The sequence below is a fragment of the Indicator indicator genome, chromosome 14 (genome assembly GCF_027791375.1).
Source record: "Indicator indicator isolate 239-I01 chromosome 14, UM_Iind_1.1, whole genome shotgun sequence".
Lineage (NCBI taxonomy): Eukaryota > Metazoa > Chordata > Aves > Piciformes > Indicatoridae > Indicator > Indicator indicator.
This window is the reverse complement of record NC_072023.1, coordinates 24,442,279-24,453,309: the sequence shown is the minus strand read 5'-3', so window position 1 is coordinate 24,453,309 and position 11,031 is coordinate 24,442,279.

Below are 11,031 nucleotides of genomic sequence, written 5' to 3'. Positions count from 1 at the left end.
CAAACTTCAGAGTATTACTTGTTTCCTTATTTATGAAGGTGTCTGTGCTCGAGCTAGACCTACCCTCCCTTCTCAGAGGTATGCTTACTTTTGGCAAACTGGTTGAAACAGATGTTCCTTTCCCTCCAGCTTAAACCTGGTGGTAGTACACAACGTTCCCCTGGATGGAGTGGGAACACCTATCACAGGTGTTTTAATAGTGCTGCAAGCAGACTAGTACAAGGTTACTTAAAGAATCCCAGTGTTCTGTATTCCTTCCTGACTCCTAGAACCAATGACAGCAGGAAAAACATGGTTAGCATGTCCTGTTAGCCACTGAGATACCCTCTTGAGCATTCCTCCATTGACTCATGATGTGTCATCACCAACAGCTGGGAAAGAGATCTGTCCGTAAATTGACACCAAACCTGCCTGGGTGAGTGCAAGGTGTGGTGGAGAACCTTAACAGCACTACAACAAGAAGGAAACAACCAGCTGTATGATGCAATGGTCAATCATTCTGCTTGGAACAAGCACAGAGAAGAGTCATCAGTGGGAAGAAATGGGCAAAATGGTGTGCAGAAGGTCCCCTTTGTATTAGCTGTTCCTTTAGCCTTTGGAGGAGGAGACTAAGGGAGGACCTCATTGCTCTTGATAAAGATGTGCAGGGTGAGTGCCAAGAGGCTGGAGCCAGGCTCTGCTGGGTGATGCCCAATGACAGCACAAGGGGCAGTCGTTGGAAGTTGAGGCATAGGAAGTTCCATGGAAACAGGAGGAAACATTTTTCCCTGTGTGGGTGACAGAACACTGGAACAGGCTGCCCAGGGGGGCTGTGGAGTCTCCCTCTCTGGAGATATTCAAAACCCACCTGGCTGTGTTCCTGTGTGATCTGCTCTAGGTGCTCCTGCTCTGGCAGGGGGGTTGGACTGGATGAGCTTCTGGGGTTCGTTCCAGCCTCTCACATTCTGTGGTTGTGTGAGATTGTGACAGAGAGCAGTTGTGACATGTGGAAAGGCACTGCCACCCCTTTCCCAGTTACAGATGTGTCACCTGTTCTCAGGTCAGGTGTTCCTAAACTGAAGACCATTATTAGCTTTACATCTTCTTGTTCAAGCTTACTTTTTAAGAGCGTAATTCCGGTCGAAGGATTGCTGAGAGTATGAATTTACGAATAAATGTTAACTTTTGGCAGAGTCTGTAACTAGTGGTTGAAAAAGCTAAAGCTGCATCTGTGCTGTCGTCTCCAGATCTTTGGGGGTTTCACTGCTATATAAACTTACACAAGGAAGCAAAGCAAAATTCAGCTAAGGAAATGATGTGAGGTCTGCTGCAGCTGTAGGACACATCTCTCCAGCTTTGGGAACAAAATCTCCAGATATGCAGGATCTTATTTGTGTCCTTAGAAAGCTGCCTGCCTTGAATGCTCTGTTCTACAAAGGACGCTGCCTGCTGGTTGGTCTCTTTCTTTCTTATGTCTCACAAAAAAGGTGAAAGAAATTACTGGAGCTGTTGTGAGAAACTAAAAGTATCCAGGAGGTGAGTTGTGCATCTTATCCAACCCATGCCTTTTGAAAAACAGGGCCTGGACCTGGGCAGGCTGATCTGGAGCCGAATGCCTGTGCAGCCTGGACTCCTTGGGAATGAGGGTTTAGGGTAAAATGGATAATACTATGGAAATCACCTGAAAGGGTTGGAATACAGCCACAGAGCATAAGGAGAGCAGATGCTCTGTGTGTTGTTAGCCACACAATGAAGTTTGTGGTGTTGTAGGGGTTGTTTTTTTTTCTTGCTGGTTTTTTTTTTTTTTTTTCAGTTTCCTGAGTAATGTAGGTTTGGGGGACTTCTGAAAGTCCTCTGGGTCACCTGGGCTAACTTTGAAAGCAAGTTATGCAGGGTGGTGTCCAATCAAATTTTGAGCATTTTCAGGCATTAGCATTTAACAGCCTCTGGCTCCTGTTCTGGATTTGTGGAATCCTCAGTGCAAGCTTTTTGTCTCATGTATAGTCAGACATTCACTTGCTGTGGCTTGCCTGCTGCTCTAGCTCCATGTTTTCTGCAGCCATCCAATAGATTGTTGAAAACTGCAGGTCCTGCAGCCTTAATTTCCAAGCTGAACTAACCCAGCTTAGCCTCCCTTGAGCCATGTCATGAGCTGCAGCCTTTTAATAATTTTGGTGGTCCTCAGCTGGAGCTGTTGCAGGTTTGCCAGTGCCTGGTTTTGTGCTGAGGAGCCCAGAACTGGGTATGTTACTCCAGATGCAGCATGCAAGTGTTGAACACAGGGTAAGCTGACCATGTGTTTACTGTGCAGCCTGTTGGCCTTTAACTGCAAGGGGACATCCTGCTGACTCTTGTTTATTGCATGCACTGTTAGCCACAGGTCCCTTGGTTTATTTTTTCTCAGATGCAGGACAGATGAACTTAAAATTTCCATCAGAACATCACTACAGCCAGTCAAGATCCAACTGTGAATGGGAGGCCTCCTCCCACATTTTGGGTTGCCCTACTGTCCTCTCATGGCATTCAGTTTGGTCACAAACCTGAGCAAGCTCTATCCACCAACTCAGGTGGGTAAACATAAACCAGCACCGGCCCCTGAGGTATTCCACTTGCAGCTGCCCAGCTGGATTTCAGACTGTTAACTACTGAAGTCTGAGCACAGCAGTCCACTCTGGCCTTCACCCCACTATAGGTTGTCCCATCCACAGTGTCAGTGTTTTTGCTGTGCTCCCCTTGCCCATGGCTCCTTGCAGAAGGCAACCAGACAGCTAAGATGGTAGTGGTATTGCCAGTCACCTTATTCCTCAGGGGCTTGGATGTGTCTTTAAGGAGGATTTGTTTTGTGATCTTCCCAGGGACCAGGGTGAGGCTAGCTGCCCTGTAGTTCCTCACATCCTCAGTTCCTTCTTGTCATTGAACCCCATGGCATGCAGAAGGGCTCATCACAATCCATCAAGAAAACTATCTTCCACACAGACATTTCCCAGGCTTTGCCTATCATTGTGGTCTATAAGAGTCAAAGCAAGCAAGCAAAACCAACCACAAAACTAACCTATTGGAATTGCTGTTTGTAAGGTGCATGGAAAAATAAATGGCAGAACCAAGCTGCTTCGAGTGCTGCTCACTCCATGTGGGCTGCTGAGCAGCTGTGGCAGTCCCACACAGCATGATCCAGTTCGATGCTGGTCTGGTTGAAGAAGAACCTGAGTGTGCTGGTGAACAACAAGTTCTGCATGGGACAGCAATGTGCCCTTGTGGCCAAGAAGGCCAATGGGATCCTGGGGTGCATTCAGAAGAGTGTGTCCAGCAGATCCAGGGAGGTTCTCCTCCCCCTCTACTCTGCCCTGGTGAGACCTCACCTGGAATATTGCATCCAGTTTTGGGCTCCCCAGTTCAAGAGGGACAGGGATCTGCTGGAGAAGGTCCAATGGAGGCTACAAGGATGCTGAAGGGACTGGAGCACTGCCTGGTGAGGAGAGGCTGAGAGCCCTGGGGCTGTTTAGTCTGGAGAGGAGAAGACTGAGAGGGGATCTGATCCATGTCTATCAATAGCTGAGAGTTGTGGGTCAGGAATGAAAGGACAGGGACAGGCTCTGCTCAGTTGCACCCTGAGATAGTACAAGGGGCAATGGATGGAAACTACAGCACAGGAGGTTCCACCTCAACATGAGGAGGAACTTCTTTATTGTGAGGGTCCCAGAGCACTGGAAGAGGCTGCCCAGAGAAGTTGTGGAGTCTCCTTCTCTGGAGCCTTTCCAGCCCTGTCTGGATGTGTTCCTGTGTGAGCTGTGCTGGATTCTATGGTCCTGCTCTAGTTGGGGGGTTGAACTGGAAGAACTCAAGAGGTCCCTTCCAGTCCCTAACATCCCGTGAGCCTGTTCTGCATGATGCATCTGTACCAGTAATTCATGCTAGAAGAGAGGCATAAGACAAATGAGCATCAGCAGGCGCACCAGATTAGAAGAAATGAAACAGCTTTTTCATTCCACACTAGGCTGTCTGCTAAGCAGCTGCCCAAGGATAGCTGTCATCTTCATCTTGTCTTGCTTTAATAGCAGTTATTAGAAGAAGCACAATACAGCTGTAGCACAGTAAAGGCAAAAGCATTCAGCTGCTCATCCCCCACGTGTCAGACCTGCCTTTTCTGTCTGCTCTACGTACGTGTGGCATATTTCTAACCTCAGTGAGTGGCTGATGGAGCTGCTGTATGTTAGCAGTCATTTTGCATCTCAGAAATGAAAAATGTTTAAAAGGGTGTACGTGCCCTTTAAGAAGCTCAGAAATGTGGTCTGAGGCTTCCTCCAGTTAGATGAAAAGCAGGGAACTACTTCAGTTCCTTTGCAGCTGCAGTCAAGAATGTGTCTGGTCAGCCAGCCTGAACCAAACAGGAACTCTGCTTGGAGAACTGGGGCAGTGAGGAGATGCCATAAATGCAGCCCTTAGCAAAGTTGTAGCCACAGTGGCTTTGGGGGAGTGATGAATGCACAGGACAGCTGCAAACGCACAGCAAGGCAGTGAGAGCACTGAGCTTCCTGTAAGGAGATGTCTGGGTACCAGTGAATGCTAAGTGGCAGGCATCTGTCTGTGTTCCTGGCTGCTGCAGCCTGTGCCCAGTGCCATGCTTGGCTCTCCAGAGCAGTAGGCTGTTTGCTGCTTCTCCTCTGTGATAACAGCAGTGGAGCTCACTCACATCCAAATTCTGAGCAGGAGAAACAGCTTGGATTTTAGTGGGACGTGAGCTGAGTACCACATTCTGTTCATGTCTATCGGCTCATGGTTAACTCTTCCTTTTCTGCAGCTGGGGACTGGGTCAGCCCCAGGACTTCTGCGTGTCTGCAGTGGCACCAGCACCAGGCAAGCTAAACACCATCGGTGTATTTCAGCTGCTCTTATGCAGGAGGGAGGCAGGAGGCAGATGCTTTGGCTTTGCCCAGAAACACTCCTGGGAGAGCCAATCGACGCCCAGGGTGTGTGGGAATTCCTGGTGAAGGAGAGGAGCCATCTGATGGCAGCTGTGCCTACTTCTGCTGAATCCCTAGGTGAGTCTGGAGCATTCCTGTTCTGCAGTTGTTGCTGGAAGGTGGCAGTCTACCGGTGCAGCTGCAAACCATTATCCAGGTCTGTATCCATAGTGGCAATGTTTAAGGACGTCTGAGTTGTTTGCTTTTGGTATTGCCTCACACCCTGGCTTTTTTTTGCTCTTTTTAACCAAGATTGTGACACTGTCAGTCCTCGCTGCTCTTAGTCACTGTCGCAATGGAGCAGCTTGCCAGGGGGAAACCAGAGTCTTTGCTGGATTGTGGACAGACTCCCCTGGTGATCAGTCTGTTTCAGCAGTGCCTGCTGCTCTCCAAGGATGGGGAAGCTGCTGTAGTCCAGCACTGCTGCCTAGGATCTGAACTGCCCACTTGCTGTGTCTGCAGCGAATGTAGGTGCAGAAGAAAGTGTAAATAGTTTTCAGAAGAAAATGTCATCCTGGCCTGAGTTAGCAATAGTGTGTCCAGCAGGAGCAGGGAGGTGATTGTCCTTCTGCACTCAGCACAGGTGAGGCTGCACCTCCTGTGCTGTGCTCAGCTCTGGGCACTGCAGCACAGGAAGGACACCGAGGGGCTGGAGCTGGGACAGAGAAGGGCAGAGAAGGTGAGGGGCTGGAGAACAAGGTCTGAGAGGAGAGGCTGAGGGAGCTGGGGATGGTTACTCTGCAAAAAGGGAGGCTGAAGGGAGACCTCATTGCTCTCTACAGCTACCTGAAAGGAGGCTGCAGAGAGGTAGGCTCTGGACTCTTCTCGCAAGTAACTAATGACAGAAGGAGAGGGAATGGCCTCAAGCTGTGCCAGTGGAGGCTTAGGATGGACATTAGGAAAATATTTTCACAGAAAGGGTTGTGAGGCACAGCTGCCCAGGGAGGTGGTGAAATCACCACCCCTGGCCATGTTTGAAAGCCATCTAGATCTAGTTGTGCTTGATGATCTTGGAGGGCATTTCCTGCCTGGATGATTCCATGATTCTGTGAATCAAGGAATTTAGGAGTGCTTCCCATAATGTTTACGATGCTTTAAAGGCTTTTCAGATCTGCAGTCTTTTTGCAAGCTGAATTTTTTGGAAGGGAATGGATGAGAGGTTGTGAAGTGGATAGTAAAGATGTGGTGCAGTGCTCTGAAAGCATGCTGCCCTGTTCCTCTTGGTGCCTGCATGCACAGGCACTGAAAGCTGGAGCACTGAGTGCGGTGTGCAGTGCCTGTGCATGTGTGCACTAATGTCTTGTCTCTGCTGTTCTCAGTGGGCACCTGCCCATGTCTGCTTTTCCTATCCTGCCCACCTGCCCTGGGCATAGTTGAGGTAGTGGCAGTGAGAGTTGGCAGCTCTGTTGCTGCCTGTCCCTTGCACAGCTGGGAATTCACAGTTCAGCTGAATTGTCTCTGGGGGGCACAGTCATTCTGATCCCAGCTTATGTGCCCCTGTACTCCGCCGCTTTAGACCCTGATCCAACGTGCAGGGAGGGTATCTACAGCCTGCTGTCAGCCTGCATGCTGAGTTCAGTGCCAACATCACCCTTAGCCTCTGCAGCCAGAGGTGCAATATCTGCAGGTGAAGGCTCTCCAGTGCAGTGCTTGCTGTGTGCTGCTCCTCCTGCGTTCAAGGGGCTTGTTGTGCTGTGCCTGGGGCAGGAAGATCATCCATTTATTGCTATGGTGTCTACAGTTATGTCTTGCCCTGCAAGCAGCCTGTGCACAAAAGTGAGGCCTCCCCTGGCACTGGTGCATCCAATGGGGATGGAGCTTTCCTTGCCCTGGGATTGTGGTCACTGGAGCCATTGCTGGAAGCAAGCGTTCCCTGGGCAAGCTGTGTCTGAAGGAGGCTGTGCACAGGGCTGCACTGTTAGGAGCTGCAGGCTCTTCAGTGGCTTTTGGCTTCTGCTGTTGTAGTTTCAAATGTGCCTTTCTGGGAGGGAGCTCAGTGGCTCAAGTAGTAGTCAATCCTTTGTGCTTCCTTTTGACTTCTTTCTCTGCTCAGCAGTCTCCAGGTTCCAGTAACACGCCAGCCAGTATCAGCCCCTACTTATCCTCTTTCTGTGTACATCTGTGACAATTTTGCTTGTTACAGCCACAGTCCTTTGAGCTGGCTAACATTTTCTGGTTGCAAAGGCCAGCAGCAGGGTGGCTATCAGATAGAGACAATGCATTGTGTTTGCTCTGGCCTTGGGTTCCCAGATAATACAATGGCAAACAGGCTTCCTGGGAGCTGACTGCACGATTACATAGCCCCGGAACACGTGGAGGCAGTTTGTCAGGTGGGACAGAGGGACAGCTTCTCTTGGTGTTCAGCAGAGGTCATCTGATGGCTCCTTCAAGGTCGGAATGCTAAAGCAGCAGTTTTGCCCTGGCCACTCTCCTAAAGGCACTCAGGTGAGCTAGGGGCATGTGTTAATTTAGAAGTGGCTGGTGCTTGCAGAGCAGTAAGAGGTCACACATGTGTCCTCATAACCATTCTCCTCTCTTCTCCTCATCGTTCTTCCAAATGGGTGCCTTTCAATCCCCCTTCCTTTTAGGCCTGAAACACCTCTCCTGGTGGCTGGAGAGTGACTGGGTGCTTTGGAGGAGAGACATGTACTGAACACTCATTTTCTGCTCAGCTAGATTGGATATGAAGATAGATCTAGGAGCTGGTCCTGTGGTGACTACCAGAGCATGCAGGGCCATGCTCCTGCGTGCAGGCCATGCAGGAGGTGATGGGCTGGGACTAGTTCTTGTCTATGTCTGTGTATGTTGAAGGGCCTCCTTATCTCCAGAGGAAGCTTGTCCCAGGCTTGTTTTGACTGGGCTGTGAATGCTGCCTCAAGAGAACCTCCTCAGCTGCTGTTGGGAGAATGGAACAAAGCCAAACACAGAATCTTTGGTGACTGTTGTAAGTGTGGTGGTTTGGTTTTGTACCATGCTACAATTTGGTATTTATCCCAAGGAGTAAATGACTGCACTACACAGAATTTGTAAGCTAAATGAAATGACTATTTACAAAAGTAGGCTAAATATATAAAAGGTAATAAACATACACAAATGCAGATCTATGTATACAACCAGACAATAGCCCAGCTCCCACCCTGGACAGAGCCCAGAAGGCTGTTACCACCTAACAAGTTGTTTCTCTCTCATCCCTGCCACTCTTTCTTACCATAACCCAAGCAGAAATGAGCAGGCCAAGCAAGCAAGGTCAGAAGCAAGTATGAGTGCAAAACCAAGCTGTGCTTCAGACTATATAGAAATTCTGTAGCCCAATGAAATGGGATAACCATATCTCTTATGTTCTGTTTGGCCCCTTGGGGACTGTCCATCCCCTGGACTCTCGAATTCTCTGGAAGAACTTATTTACAATTAAGATATTACTCTTAACCCTGTAACAGTAAGAGCAAATGAGCAAAATGTAACATAGCTATCAGAATCAATATCCTTTAGGATCAGCATTTTTACAGCCCTCATCCTGGCCAAGGTGTGAGGTACCGTGACACAGACCCACTCTGGTCCAGTGCTCTTGCTGCTCTTCAAAGTGGCTGCTGGAGAGAAGTGCCGATGCCAGCCGTGCACTACTCATGCCCCTTGCACCAGTGCTGTGCTGCTCTGTGCCAGCAATGGTAGCTTGGCAGCTTGCCCAGACCTGGGAGCTGCTTTGGGACCAGCTGAAGGAGGCATAGCTCCAGTACAGGCTGTCCCAGTGAATGGCAGCTCACAGCTTGGCTGCCTGTGGTGGGGCTGGCGGGAGCATGGCTGCAGCCCTGTGCTCTGGGGGTTGCTAAGGAGGCAGGCTCCCATTTCATACCTCCAGCAAAGGAAGACATCCAAACAACCCCTTTGTGCCATCCCAGGCAAGAGAGCAATGCACGTGGGATGGGTGCCAGCATCAGTGTTGCCACTTGCTGACACTTACAGCATTGGGAGGGAGATACTCTGCATCTGCCCACTGAAATCCAGCTTGCACAACTCTGGGTAGCACGTGCTGCTGCAGGAGCCCTGCCCTGCTGTTCTTCTTATGCACTTTGTCTGTGTGTGTCTATCCAAATGGCTTTAAATGGCATTAGCTCAGTAGGTCTTAGGATGAAGTTGTTTCCCTGATCGTGCAGCATGCATCTTGTCTGGGTGTGTTCTGTTTGGGGGTTTTGCTAGGTGTTTGTTTAAAAACCCCAATTTACATTCTTCCACCTCTCTTACTTGGTTCTTGCAAATCTTTTTCTTAGGTTTTGTTTCTGACTCTCTCCAATCTCCTACTTGGCTTAGCTGCAGTTGCAGACTCGATCTTAAGGAGTTTTCCTCCTTTGTGTTTTAGCCTTCGGACTTCCACTGCCTCTGACAGACTGGTGAAAGTCCCTCCCAATTTCCTTGCCTTCTGCACTTTCAAAAATGTATATTGAAAACATGAATTTTTGTAGTCTTAACTGATCCTTTCTGATGGGTGTTGGTTCTTTTCTAACCTTCATTAAAACATATTCTTTTTTTTTTTTATCACTCACATCTCTCAGCCCCACATAGACTTTGTCTTGCTTCATCCCAGACAACATCTCAAGTGTGGTTTTACTTTCAATATGCTTTGCTCAGGTTTTTCCAGCTTGCTCTGGCACTTGCAGATTTGTTATTTCCCCTTGGTGCTTATGGTTGCACTGGACGTTTGTTTTAATTTTCAGCTTGCTGTTGTGTTCAGCACAGCCTTATCTTGCTGGGCAGAAGTTGAATGGGTGGTTATCAACCCCACGGTTTCCTGCTGCAGTCTATTACTTCCTGCCAATTAGCTTATTGTCTTGTTGATAAGATTATTGTTATCAGCAGGCTGGAGTGGTTTTCCAGGGAGTGATGCTGATGCACAGAATGCTTTTGAGAATCTCTAGAATGCATTTGTAGAATAGGTTGGATTGGAAGGTGCCCCAAAGATCATCTAATTCCAGCCAGCCCAGCATGGCCAGGGACACATTCCACTAGCCCAGGTTGCTCATCCAACCTGGTCTTGAATCCTGCAGGGAGGGGGCATCTACAACCCCTCTGGGCAACCTGTTCCAGTGTCTCCCCACCCTCACTCTGCAGAATTTCTTCCAAATCTCCGGTCTAAATCTGCCCTCCTCAAGCTTCAATTAATTTCCTCTCATCACTGCAAGCCCTTTCCAAAAGTCCCTTCCCAGGTCCTTTCCTTATTCAGTCTCTCCTCACACCTATCTGTTCCACAAGGCAAGGCATGATTTGACTTTGTAACTGCTTTTATGCCTATATCCTTGCCCAAAATGTTGAACTGTTGCTGGTGAGACTGCCTGCACTGCTTGCTGGTGAAACTGCCTGCACTATTGCTGGTGAGACTGCCTGCACTGCTTGCAGGTGAGACTGCCTGCACTGCTTGCTGGTGAGACTGCCTGCACTGTTCCTGGTGAGACTGCCTGCACTGCTTGCAGGTGAGACTGCCTGCACTGTTGCTGGTGAGACTGCCTGCACTGCTTGCTGGTGACACTGCCTGCACTGCTTGCAGGTGAGACTGCCTGCACTATTGCTGGTGAGACTGCCTGCACTGTTGCTGGTGACACTGCCTGCACTGCTTGCTGGTGAGACTGCCTGCACTGTTGCTGGTGAGACTGCCTGCACTGCTTGCTGGTGAGACTGCCTGCACTGCTTGCAGGTGAGACTGCCTGCACTATTGCTGGTGAGACTGCCTGCACTGCTTGCTGGTGAGACTGCCTGCACTGCTTGCAGGTGAGACTGCCTGCACTGTTGCTGGTGAGACTGCCTGCACTGTTTGCTGGTGAGACTGCCTGCACTGTTGCTGGTGAGACTGCCTGCACTGCTTGCAGGTGAGACTGCCTGCACTGTTGCTGGTGAGACTGCCTGCACTGCTTGCTGGTGAGACTGCCTGCACTGTTGCTGGTGAGACTGCCTGCACTGTTGCAGGTGAGACTGCCTGCACTGCTTGCTGGTGAGACTGCCTGCACTGCTTGCTGGTGAGACTGCCTGCACTGTTGCTGGTGAGACTGCCTGCACTGCTTGCAGGTGAGACTGCCTGCACTGCTTGCTGGTGAGACTGCCTGCA